Consider the following 14436-nt stretch of genomic DNA (forward strand, 5'->3'; position numbering starts at 1 on the left):
ATCATCAAGCATCAGGATTAATAGAGATGGTTGGTTATAGGCATAAAACAGCTCCTGCTCCTGGTTGGCAGGGAGATTAAGAGCATCCCCTATTTAGACATTTAGCAGAAAAGGTCAGAGGAAGCAGCTTTCTCTTCACGTCTACATCCATCCCGGGCTAGCGTCTCTTCACATGATTGTAGTCGCAACCTCCCTGGCGACTTTGCATGCCCCACGTGGACCTCACAGCATCGGATGGCATTTCCTCAAACAGGTGCTCAGAGGTTGCAGTGCTACGCACACTTCATGTGCCCGCTCTGGGGATGGCCAGCATCAGGACCTTGTGAGCAAGGCCCGGGCTGTAGTTACTTTGGATGGGTCTCATTATATTGCAGAACACATTCCCTTCTCCAAAGTAACTACCACCAGGGACCTGCTCCAAAATTCTAAAGTTAGAGGTGGATACCTGTGGGCAGGCCACTTTTTTACACTCCTGACTGTGGCCCTGAGTGCAGCAGCATCATCAAAAGGGGTAACCACAATAAAGCATATGAATACCCCCCATACACTATAATGACATCGACACAATAGAGCAAAATATTTAAATCTACACTTACTATTGGGATATCAGTACAAAAGAGTGCAGCCTTTGAAGTCCAAGCGATTATTAAATTTTTCAGTTTCGTTTTCACTCCCCGTATTCTATGAGCCATAACTTTTTTTATTTTGCATCAATGAAGTGGTGTGAAGGGTTGTTTTTTTGCTGGAGGAGTTGTAATTTTCATTGGCACCATTTAAAGTACCATATAACGTACTGAGAAACTGAAAAAATAATCTATATGGAGTGGAATTGGAAAAAACTCTGATTCCTCCATTTTCTTTTTGTTTTTGTTTTTATGTCTCTCACCGTACAATAGAAACAACAAATACATTTTATTCTGCTGGTCAATACAATTACACCAATATCAAATTTATATAGTTTTTTTTGTATGTTTTTCTCCTTTTACATAGAAAAAAACATTTTTATTGGTACAATTTTTTTGGTACATACAAATTTTTGATCACTTTTTATTACATTTTTTTCACTGCTAAGTTAACCAAAAAACAGCGATTCTGGCGTTTTTATATTTTGTCTTTTTACGGCGTTCACCGTGAGAGTTCAATAATGCTATATTTTAATAGTTCAAACTTACGGATGTAGCAATACCCTTTTTGTTTTCTATTTTTTACATTACCTTAAAAAAAAATGGGAAAAGGAGTGTTTTTTTTAAACGTTTTTTTTATTTATTGACCGCACCATTTGAGTTAAACGGCCAAGAACAGCGTGATCGCTGTTCCTAGCCATTAGGCCAGGGTGTCAGCTGTAATACACAGCTGACACGTGCAGCGTATGGTGTGGGCTCAGTGCGTGAACCCACTCCATACTTCCCACCCTGTACAATGACATATCGGCACGTCATGGTGTGTTAAGGGGTAAACATGCTTAAACAATATTGTGATTTCATTATAATTATGCACAGCTATAAACAGAATCACATTATTGTAACATCATCACATTATACTGTAGGCATTCTTTCACATCAAGACTACAAAAGGAAATGAAGTTGTTTGAAAATTCTTCAGATGGGTCCAATCATATACTATGCAAATATACACAAATATAACTGGATTTATCTGCCAGTTACTTCCATTATAGAGGAAAGCCTAACTAGTATATATGCACTTTCTTTAGGCAAAAAATGTGTAGAGGACTATACTTTTCAGTACTATAGAAAAAGAAAGTATCTAGGCGTAAACCTTTCCTACATATGCAAAAAAACATATTTTCGGAATATGTCTGCACAATAGAAGCCGATTGGTACTTTACAATATAAGTCTGACTATAACCTCCTTTGTGTTCATTTTTGTTATTGTTTATTCAAATGTAAAATATTTCTACTTATAAGAGTTTATCTTAGAATCTAATAAACATTCTAAATTATTCTAAATTATTATTCTAAACATTCTAAATTATAAATGTTGTAAATTAGTATTTTGCTGATATATTTTTTTGTTCTCTAATAATTTTTAATTTGTTTTCTTGGTGCATAGATTGTTCTTATTGTATTAAAGTTATTTTGAGTGAATTATTTACACTGGTAAGACATCAAAGAGTGTCTGTCTGTCTTTAGAATCTTAATTTCTTGAAATGTAATTTCCCTGAACTCTAGAGAGAGTTCAGTTCATCATCACTAACTAATCATCTGTAAACCTGGTGTTCTACCAACCAAAACATTCAGATATGAGTAATGGACTTTATCTATGATAGAGCGTAAGATGTCTTATAAAATATGAGGCTAGGCTATAATTAAATGTTATAGGAGCATTTGGAGCTATACTTTACTGTATCAATGCCTATTAATAAGCCATTATAGTTTATTGAATTATAAACTATGTGACATTCTGTGACTTGTGAAGGTAAAAAGAGCATTACATTTATTTAATCAGAGTAAGTATATGTTATGTGGAAGTAGAAAAAATACAATAAAGATTATTGTAGTGGAGAATAACTTGTATAACAATATCGGTTATACAAAAATATTCAGTCACATTACAAAAAAATTAAGTGTAAAAAATGGCAGAACTTCTGTGCTTATGCCCCCCTATAACAACACCTCTTGGTGTGTAAAATTGCTCAACATTGTCATAGGGACATATGTTGATCCAAATCTTTATTCATATCGTAAATACCTCAAATGACAGCAACTGGGATGTGGACATTGATGCAGATGGAGATTTAGATCTATACATATTGTGACAACTTGGGGTAAGTTAGCTCACAGGATCGCCATCTCCAGAGTAAGATGGTTGGCACACTTAAGAATTTTCACTCCAACACAGTAGATTCGGTATGAAACTGGCCGCAACCAGCTTTATTGTCTTCATACAGGAAAAGCAGTTTTTACAAAACAGTTAAAAAATAAACCCTAGGCCGTCCAACCTCTAACTAAACAGCTTCCCTAGCTATCAGGGTGAAAGGTCTTCTGACCAGCACCTCACAACAAACATGTTCTTACCAGAACTTCTGACTCCCACAGGCAGGCAATACCTGTCTTCCTCAGACTGGGAGCCTTGTGTGAATAGATCACACCTTTCTTAAGGGAGCCTTAACAGCTGGCGGCCAATGAAACTTATAAGGCAGACCAAACCCTGGACTGTCCTGAAGACGGAGTGGAACCTCCACAATTCTCTTCCACTCCAGCAACCCAGACCCTCCTCCAGGTTTCCTGCCTAACATATAAGGAGAAAGGTAATTTTCTCTTGAAACATTCCTTTTACACATACATATATATATATATATATATATATATATATATATATATATATATATATATGTATATATATCAGTATCATGCACACGACTGTATAAAAATAATTATGGAATTTGATACGAATGTGCAAAATGCAAGACACAAGACTAACAGTGCCCATTTACTCCTTCATCACCATAGACAACCAGATGTAATGTTATTAGCTTTACTAACCTATACCTCTGGGGGATGTACCCATTAACCTATTTACTGCTGTAAACCACCACAGATAGCACCATTAACCCCTACACCACTAATACAGCAGGATGGCCTTTTTGTCATTGGCAAAGTTGGTACAAATATGAATAGAAAACCCCCTGAAAACCCCCTGAAAAGTCCTATGTTTGCCCTTGTCATTGTCACAACTATGAAGAAAGGGGCCTGAGAAGATTCACACAGCTCATAGAGAAGGGCATAGGGCCAGTATAACCTGCCCTCCCCTCCTGTTATAAAATCACTGTCAGTAATTCTCAATTTCCGTTAGTTTTCCCCAGCATGTGTAGTTAAGATTATTTTATAGTCTCTGACCTGTTTAAGGGATATATAAATTGGCAGTCAAAGCTTCACTGCCAATGTTTGTATCATAAGTATGTCGGCTTATACAAGATAAATGATACAATGTATCAAGAATATGTGTCTAGTGCTTTCGCACTTTGCATTGACACAAAATAAATTACAAAAAATAACATATCACATGTATTTATGTCCAGTTTGTACCTTAGTTACTATCTATTTTAAAGAGTTTTTAAATATGTTTGTAAACTGGACATAGAATATCAGAGATATAGGTGGGGCCCAATAGCTCTATAGGTGTGGCTATTTGGCCCCACCTATATCTCTGATACTCTATGTCCAGTTTACAAACATATCATATCTATTTATGTCCAGTTTGTACCTTAGTTACTATCTATTTTTATTTGTTTTTATATATGTTATTTTATTAGCATTATTACCCACCACACTAGATTAATTTATTTTGTGTCAATGCAAAGTGCGAAAGCACTAGACACATATTCTTGATACATTGTATCATTTATCTTGTATAAGCCGACATACTTATGATACAAACATTGACAGTGAAGCTTTGACTGCCAATTTATATATCCCTTAAACAGGTCAGAGACTCCCCTCCAGTTATGCCTGAGCCGAACACCAGGACTGTTTCTTTGGTTTCTATGTCCTTGCTTACAAACCTGAGATTTATTAACAATTATCTTGCATTTTAAAAGGATGAAAATGTTACAACTTGACATCTATTTGTAGAGAATTTAAGGGGAAAATTTAAATTATTTTAAAATATCCATTTGCTTTGCAGTTGAATGTAATCTATAGCTTTTCTGTAAGTTGCTACTTCAGGCTAGGTAGAGTCTAACTGACCACAGGGGTCTTTACTTCGGTCACTGGCAGGATCAGAAAATTCTCAGTCCGCTGGATCAATACTTTATCTTACATATCTCCAATTTTTAGAATCTCTAGGAACTTATTCATACATGTCAAAATTATATTAGCAGCTAATTTACAAGATGTGCTTCTGTAAGCTTTATGTTTAACTCTAATGTTCCTTTAAGCTAAAAAGTATTTGACATCAAGTTATGAAATCCCAGGTGTGTACAGTGATAAAACCTAAAACTATTTGAACTTCATAGACCATGTAAGTCCCCATTACGAAGCATTGAATTTTAACTGTAGACAGGCTAAATTTAAAAGGAAAGCACTTTTTTCATGCCCAATACAAAATCGTGTGTGCTTTATAATATCAAAAGGAATTTAGAAGAACAAGATTAAAGATTTAAATGTGTATGTTTCTTTTTTCTTTCCTAGGTTCAACATTAAAACAATATTATGATCTGACATAAGTTTAATAACTGTGAGTGATATATAATATTGTTATTAAGTACATGTTCTGTGATATATTTGCTATACCCCAAGGGGCAGAGTACATAAAGGGAGCTATCTTGTTGATACATTTAATAACTTCCTCTGGGATTCTGAATTTCAACTCTTGCTGTCTAGAAAAAAGAGTTAATCATGTAACTCCACGGATTAGTCAACACAGGGTTACTAATGAGAAACTTTAGCTCAGTGATAAAGTTTTTTTTCCAAGAATATTTTGAGAGGCCCATAACCTTTGGCTGACACCCAATAAGGCTATTAGTTTAACCAAGGGATGCACAAGCAAATGCGAAAGAGTCAGCAGTTTGATGTCTGAAACGTATACGTAACCTTTATGTGAAGAAGATTCCAAACACTGAGATTTGAAGGGAGGAACAAATACGTTTACGATGGGCTAAATTCATTATCATCCAATGGTTCATTATGGCATTTTGGTGACCTCCGGTTTCCCTAATCCTCTCAACATAACATACACTCTAGTTACTATGGATCCCATTTAAATGTCATGCTGCCCTCTGTTCTATAAACATGTATCATCCATCACTAAATATTTAGATCTAAATGGTTGGAGTTCAGTTCTGTGCCAGGGAAAGGGGGATTAATTCCTTCAAGGATTTTGCATGATTGATTCCTTCACTGGGGTAAACATCCGAGAAGAGCTCACACTGCAGCCATAAAATATATAAATAAAGTTTAAAGTTTAATTAAGTCAACATTATTTAATTTAGTTGTCATATTTTATGGTGAACTCTTTGAGTTTATTTTGCATGCCTCGCAATAAACACTCTCCTCCTTCCAGATATGAGGTTAACGTTAAAGGCTGCATGGATGAAACTGGACAAGGACTCTTCTGGGCTCACAGCTCTAAAGGAAACAGTATCTTGTCTTTTATTATCTTTTTTTTTTTTAATGAGCTGAGATATAAGGCAGACACAGGAAAGGGATGACTATGAAAAACTTGGAAATTGCTTCAGAACATTGCAGTGTTTTAGATGAATTCATATCCCAGTAAAACAGTCTTTTTATATCATATCTTTTTCCTTATTTTGTTTTTATTATATTTGTACATTTACGTAATCAATGTTGTATTTAGCGGAAGCAAAGGACTGGGGGTAGCAATTGCCCTCCTAGCTCTGCTATGTTGATTTTAATAGTACTGCAGCTGTTTGTAGATGGGACAAGACATAGAGGCACAAGACTCCACCTTGTGTATACACTGCTGAGAATCTGTATATTAAGCCCCTCACTGAAGGGCTTATTATACAGATTCTCAGCAGTCTTATATTAATAAGGATTGCCCTACCCTAGGAATGATATCAGGGATAGGCAAATTTGGCAACTGCTAGCAATGTGGTACCAAGTCGATAGGGCGAGAATAACCTGAGTTCAAGCAAGTAGTTGTCAACACTCAGACATATAGAAAGCCAAAGGACAGGACAAGAGGGTAGAGGGTCCAAACAAAATGCAATTGAGGATGGCACAAGGTTGTAGAAGCTGGGACGCGGGGTCGCAAATGAGGGATGGTCCTCAAATCCTCCAGTACCATATTATATAAAAGAAATCAAATGTGACCGCGTCCTCCATAAACAATTTGTAATTGATCTCACATCAGCATAAGGGATACAGGCAAATAGCAACATTTCGACCCTACATGTGGCTGGGTCTTTCTCAAGCAGCTATGGAAATAGATGCGCGACAGACAATCGGAGTCAGGGATCAAGTCAGATCTCTGCTTCTCAATGTTCATTACACAGTACTTTAGAAAGTATTGAGATGGGCAAAAGGTGACCCCACAAAGTATTTAGTAGCCTAACCAATAATATAACATGGATCTAATAGCCCAAATATATGATTCAATAATCAGTGTATGTGAACTATATGGGCTGATCCTAGGGGGTACACCCAGAAAGCATCAAGGATAAATATAACCTATAAGAGGCTGATGCTATAAAGACAAGAGAATATGCAAAAAATTTAAAAAATCTTTATTAAGATACATAATAAAAGGCAATAGATAAAATGAGGAATCCATAAACCAACAGATAAAAAGGGACAATATGCCGTGTATCTCACAAATGAACAAAGAGTACACAATTGTGCCAATGACACACCTTCAAACAGGTTTTATATAAACTGACGATTTTTTTGCATATTCTCTTGTCTTTCTAGCATCTGTCTCTTGTAGGTTATATAAAGTATTAAGTCGGTTCTCATAACAAATTGGCCACTAGTTTTTGTAGATAAAACATTTTTAGTCATCTTAATTATACTTCTAAAAACCACTTCATCTATTAAACAAAAAAATAAAAATAAATGTTAAATCAATAAATAAATCATTATGTTTTTTTTTTCCTCAAGCCCCTAAACTTTTAGGGTATGTGCAAACGTAGTGTTTTCAGGCATATTTCGGGGTGTGTACACCCTAAAAAAAACGCCTGAAAAAACAGAAGCAGAAAGCCTACAAATATGTGCCCATTGATTTCAATGGGAAATACGGCGTTCTGTTCAGACGTTTTTGAGTTTGCGTGTGCACATACCCTTACAGTGATCTCACAGTGAATGTACATTGTGAAAACAGAAATGTATTAATACTGGTGCACTGTGCGATGCACCATTATCTCTTCCCCGAGCAGCATGCGCCAGATTGATGAATCTGGTTTAGGCTAAAAACGTTGCTAAATATAATCAGAAGTGAATCCAACAATAAGGAAACAAATCAGTCCTTTCTTTATACTTCCCCTTCTTTTTGCATCAACAGCTTTAGCTTCAAAACTGCACCAAATACAGCATGTGTGAATCAAGCCTTCCACTACCATCTGAGAGCTGTGTTTTTTTCCTTACGTTCTGCTTCACGCAAAATATCAATGGATTTCTGCAGAGGGAACAAGAAAATCTTTCTTTTGGAATGTTTTCCAGATTCCCTCTCAGACTCCTCCACATTGTTATAGTGTATTTACCTCCAGTGGACGGGCAGACACACTTAAGGGCCAATTTCCTGGAAAGTCCGTTAACTTTACAGCCTTTTTTCGGAATGTGGGAGGAAACCTGAGCATGCCGAGGAAACCTCCAGAAACACTGAATAAATGTACAAACATTATTCAGATGTTGTACAGGTAGTAATAGAAGCCAGGAGGAAAAAGAAGCAATGTAACCACTATGGCTCCAAATTCACAAATGTAGTGCAAATAGAATACATTACTGTACACAAATAATAGGAAGTAAATAAATACTTCTAAAGTGTTTGTGATGCGCTCAATTGCTACAATATTTCACTCTGCTGTGTATGAATTTCGTCTAACAACATGTTAAACTATAGTGCATTATAATGAGAAAATATAAACTCTCACACTTAAACAATACAAGTAGGACACATTTTCCAAATGTATGAAAATAAAGCATGTATGAGCATGAAGAATGTTGTAATGTTGCTACCCGTATCCTACTATAACCATGGAAAACATGGGAATCGTTTCTATAAACATTAATAGTTTCCCACATCTTTGTTTAGAGAAAAGCCTGAGGATTTCTAAACTCTAAAATCTCATTCATTCCAAAAGAATGGTTTCACAAACTACTACATAAATCTTTGCCCCTGGATTTCCATGCTCTAGTACTTTGGGCTTATAGAATTCACAGGTGACTATTTCCAATGTAAATACGACTCTTGCATGGTATTAAAAATATAAACTCAAGTGGAGAACACCACTATAGTCATATTTAATGTACAGCGTTTACATGTCAAAGGCCATCAGTCTAACTCTGTACTAGTGGGCTTAATGCTCAAATGCTTTTCTTACCTAAACATTGCGTGTCTGTTCTTAAAGTGAGAAAATATTAACCATTTATTATCTACTGCCCTTGTCGACCAATGAAAGCCACTACATATATCATAGGAGTAATCAGACGGATTCCCAAGACTTCTTATTAATAGCAAATTTGCATAGTTCTGAGTTATTCATCAATCTCTCGCTCTCCACATCTCTAAGTAACTAGGCAGACTTGCCATTCAGAGGTTTTATAAAATTGGTGACAACTACAAATCTAATGACTGCCGTTATTTGCAGCACACAAATAGATCTAAGAAATGTTTAAAAACAATAGAAACAAGAACATCTCAAAGACTTTCATTGACCTATAAATTCCAGTTATTATTTGGAATTATCATACGTAACTAGAGATGAGTGAATCTGAAGATGCATCTCAATGCCGATTCACTGACCAACAAATCTTATATAATGGAACCGTATTCCCCATCTATAAAAAAGAATTGGGTTGTATTACAGTTCTGTATTTTATATGGGCAGTTGTTTAGAAGTTTACTGGCTGCCGGATCACCAGTGAAGCAAATAGTCACAGTTTTGCTTAGCTTTATACTTACTAGTGTTTGTCCAGATTGTATCACTCTGAAATAAAAAACAATTACAACTCAAGACTGCAAGCAAGAAGATGTATCCATTTTTTTTTCTATCAATAGTGCCATAAAGTCCACAAATTATATTGTCCCACACTGCCTAAATGGCAGTGCCAAACAGTACGCAAATAATGATGCCACATAATCACGTTCTCTCATAGCCAAGTGATGGACACACAGGTGAACCTTGAATAACTTTTATTATTGCTGAAACTGATATGCCACACTTTGCACGTGTTCATATTATCATGTAAGCATTTAAAAATAGGCATAAGAAGGCTCTGTTTATCATTGAAGGAATTGGGCAGTAGCTGGCGGATTGTGGTCATTACTGTAATGTTGGGTGGGGTAGAGCCAGTGGCGTAACTACCGCCGTAGCAGCGGTAGCGACTGCTACGGGGCCCGCGGCATGAGAGGGCCCGTGTCGCCCGCCGACACGGGCCCCCACCATGGCCGCAGGCTCCGCTAGCAGCCGCTATGGCTGCTACAGCGGGACGCCACTGAACACTACGGCAGAGCAGGGAGGTATCTCCCCACTCTGCCATTAAACAAAAGACATGTATCCCCTATCCACAGGACAGGGGATACATGTGTGATCGCTAGCAGCGATAAAGAGAACGGGGGACTGAAAGTCCCCTGAAGTTCTCCATCACAAACCTCGGACTTCCGGGGTCTGTGTCGGCAGCTCCGTAGAAATGAATGGAGCGCCGGTCGCGCTTGTGCGCATGCGTGACCAGTGCTCCTTTTATTTTTATTGAGCTGCCGACACAGACGCCGGAAGTCAGAGGTTAGTCATGGAGAACTTCAGGGGACTTTCAGTCAATGCCAGCGATCACACATGTATCCCCTGTCCTGTGGATAGGGGATGCATGTTATTTGTAGGACACGCTATAGGTCGCATTTTGGGGGGGGGGCTGTATGGCGTTCCCTACAGGGGGGGGCGCTGTATGGCGTTCCCTACGGGGGGGGGGGGGTGCTGTATGGCGTTCCCTACAGGGGGGACTGTATGGCGTTCTCTACAGTGGGGGCTGTATGGCGTTAGATAACGCCATACAGTCCCCCTGTAGATAATGCCATACAGTCCCCTGTAGATAACGCCACACAGCCCCCCTGTAGGGAATGCCATACAGTCCCCCCTGTAGGGAACGCCATACAGACCCCCCCTGTAGATAACGCCATACAGCCCCCTCTGTAGATAACGCCATACAGCCCCCTCTGTAGATAATGCCATACAGCCCCCTCTGTAGATAGCGCCATACAAACCCCCTGTAGATAACGCCACACAGCCCCCCCGGTAGATAACGCCACACAGCCCCCCCCGGTAGATAACGCCACACAGTCCTCCCTGTAGGGAACGCCATACAGTCCCCCTCTGTAGATAACGGCATACAGCCCCCCCTGTAGATAACGCCATACAGCCCCCCCTGTAGATAACGCCATACAGTCCCCCTCTGTAGATAACGCCATACAGTCCCCCTCTGTAGATAACGCCATACAGTCTACAGGGGGGGGGGGCTGTATGGCGTTATCTACAGGGGGCGCTGTATGGCGTTATCTACAGGGGGGACTGTATGGCGTTATCTACAGGGGGGGCTGTAAAAAAGTCACTATCTACAAGGGGGGGGTTGTGTGACACCCAGGGGAGGGGGGGGCCCCAGTCAAAAGTTTTCTATGGGGCCCAGTCTTTCCTAGTTACGCCCCTGGGTAGAGCCTAATGATGCCCCATGGGCATGGTTTTTATATATCAGGATGTGGCCTCACAATATTGGGGCGTGATTTTCTCTCCAGAAGATATCTCTCACTTGCCTGCAAGGATTTACCAGGAGTCAAAATTGGGAAAAATAAATCTTGTAAGTAATTAATGTGCAGAGTTACTGCATGTTAATGGTGATTGTGCAGCAAGTGCCCAGCATGTGAGCCCTATGTGTCCAACATTTGACTGATGTGTGATGGGCCCAACACACACTTCCTGCACAAGGGCCCTCTGCTATCAGTGAAAGCCCCTGTAATAAGGGCAAACATTTACGTATCAATTATGCTAATGATAGATTGTAAGACTTCTTGGTCATTTTCTAGATCTAGGGCCGGTTTGCTTCTGGCTTCATTCATTGGTTTGGTTTCTGAGTGATGTCACATTGCACTGTGGTTAATCTTCAGTAAATCTGCTTGTGACATTACATGTTTCTGGTACAGAAAGCAGGTGATAAATGTCTACTTCCATCGCACATATGTAGCTGTCAAGGACTTTCATACCATAGAGGTAGACCATGCCGCTGCTATGGGCCCATTAGAGAGAGGGGGCTCAGCTGTGGTATTGGGTATTATCTTTTCTATGAGACCACCTCTTATCTATGTACGCCACTAGCCAATGCCCATATTCTTAAATTGTCATTGATACATTCATCAGATCTACACAAACTACTGTAGAGTAATGGGGGTTTATCATTGCACTAAACGGTCATATGATCATATTTCTGTCACTAAATCATAGCTAAATCTTAACGTTTGATTCAAGACCCTTGATCATCACCTCAAATATACAAAATTAATATAATGTGGGAGATGTGTCAAAACTAGTGCAAAAGAAAAGGGGAGGTTTTGCCATAGCAACCAATTAGGTTGCTGCTTTCATTTTCCATACAGCCTCTGAAACATGAGAACTGATACTTCATTGGTTCATTGGGCGAGTCCTCCACTTTCTTTTGCTCTAGTATTGATAAATCTTCCCTAATTCTGCTCTGTGTGAGAAAAAAAATTGTATACATTGGTAAGTAGAAGTCCCACACAATCGTGAGAAATACCTAGGCTTTACATATAACAGGATACAGCAGATGAGGCCAATTAAATTAATTAAAAGCAATGTTTACTAGTAAATGAAAAATGTTGGTGGAAGGGGGAACTGTTCTCCTACTTCCGCCTTCCAGTAAATACTTTAATAATTTATGGTGCATATTTCCTCCTACAAAAGAGTGCCCAGCCGATCTCTGAATTAAAAGGCTTTAAATAGAAAAACAAAAGATAAGACATATGAGGTTAAAAGTAGTCGAAATGGCAACCAATCCCCGTTCTAGGTTTTTGTGCTCACGCTGACTCCCGGCCACTTCCTGATTACATGGTCGGGACATGGTCGGGAGTTACGGAAACTGTGTAACTTGCTGAGCTATGTAGTTTCCGTAACTCCCATAGCAGTGAAAGCAGTTACAGAAGCAGTGTAGCATGCGAGCTACGCTGTTTCCGTAACTACTATTCAATTCAATGGGAGTTACAGAAACAGCATAGCTCAGCGATGTACGCTGTTTCCATAGTGGCCGCGAGGCAGCGTGAGCACAAAAAGCTAGAACAGGGTTTAGGGGATCCTTCATGGGAAAACCCCTTTAAAGCAGATATATTCGGGGAATGTGCTAAACTTAATTTTCTGAAGTATACCTTTACTGGCAAGATTCAAGCACAAATAATTTGTTCTCTCATTTCATGCATACCTTTACAGCACGTCGCCCCATGCTAAGAGGCCTTTAAACATTAAATTATGAAGTTACATACAACTCACATAGGGTGGAATGTGCTGATAAGCGCTAATGAGACACTTACAATGTTGCCAGGGAAAGAGTATCTTGATTGTGTACTATAATTCATGAGCATGAATAAGCCAAATATTAATTATAATGACAGTGTTATCACATGCTCAGACCTCTGCATACACACAAGCCTCACTTGAAAAAACAAAATGCTTAAAAAATATCCTGAACCCATTCTTTATTCTTATTGGAAATAAAGTGAATATATAATATAGCAGTTAAGGAGTTACAGTTGCAAAAAAAAAATAAATAATAATTAAGTGAGCCCCTTGGAATAACCTGGATTTCTGCATTGATTGCTAATAAAATGTGGTCTCATTGGTTACAATTATAGACAAGCACAATCTAAACTAATAACACACAAAAACTTGTACTGATCATGTCTGTTATTGAGCACATTGTGTAAACAGCCACAGCTCAGAGATAAAAAGTAAGTGAACCTCTGTGTTAATGACTTCTCCAAGAGCTAACTGGCAAACATGTTTCAATGACATGAGATTGGAAGTGTGGTTTTCACAGGTGCTTTGCCCATTAAATAAAGGCAGAAAAAGCCTGGTGACTGACAAATCTGTTCTTCACAAGAAAGATTGGTTAGTGTGAAACATGCAAACCAGACAAAAATCTCTCAGAAGATGTCTTCTAAAGACGCATGAATCTGGAAAAGGCTACAAAAGCATTCCTTAAGACCTGGGTGTATATCAATCAACGGTTAGGCAAATTGTCTACAAATAGAGATAATTCAGGACTATTATTACTCTACCTAGGAGTGAGCATTCTGTTAAGATCACAAGAAGAGCACAATGGCAATCCGGAAAGAGCTGAAAAAGAACCCAAGGGTAGCAGCAAAAGACCTACTGAAGACTATACGCACTGCAAAAAACTTTGTTTATATATCCACCATTAGAACAACCCTGAACACGAATGGTGTTCTTGGAAGGACACCACAATGTAAGCCGCTACTGTCCAAAAAATAAATTGAGGCCCATCTCAAGTTTACCCGACGCCACCAGGGTGTTCAACAATGCTTCTGAGAAAGTATTCTATGGGCTAATGAAGCAAAAGTGGAGCATTTTAGAACAAATGCACAATTCTATGTTTAGAGGGAAAAAAACACTGCACACCAACACCTCATCCTAACTGTGAAGCATGGTGGAGGGAGCATCATGGTTTACGGCGGCTATGCTGTCCTAGGTCCTGGACGCCTTGCGATCATTCAAAGGTGTATACA

The sequence above is a fragment of the Rhinoderma darwinii genome, chromosome 4 (assembly GCF_050947455.1).
Source record: "Rhinoderma darwinii isolate aRhiDar2 chromosome 4, aRhiDar2.hap1, whole genome shotgun sequence".
NCBI classification, from domain to species: Eukaryota; Metazoa; Chordata; class Amphibia; order Anura; family Rhinodermatidae; genus Rhinoderma; species Rhinoderma darwinii.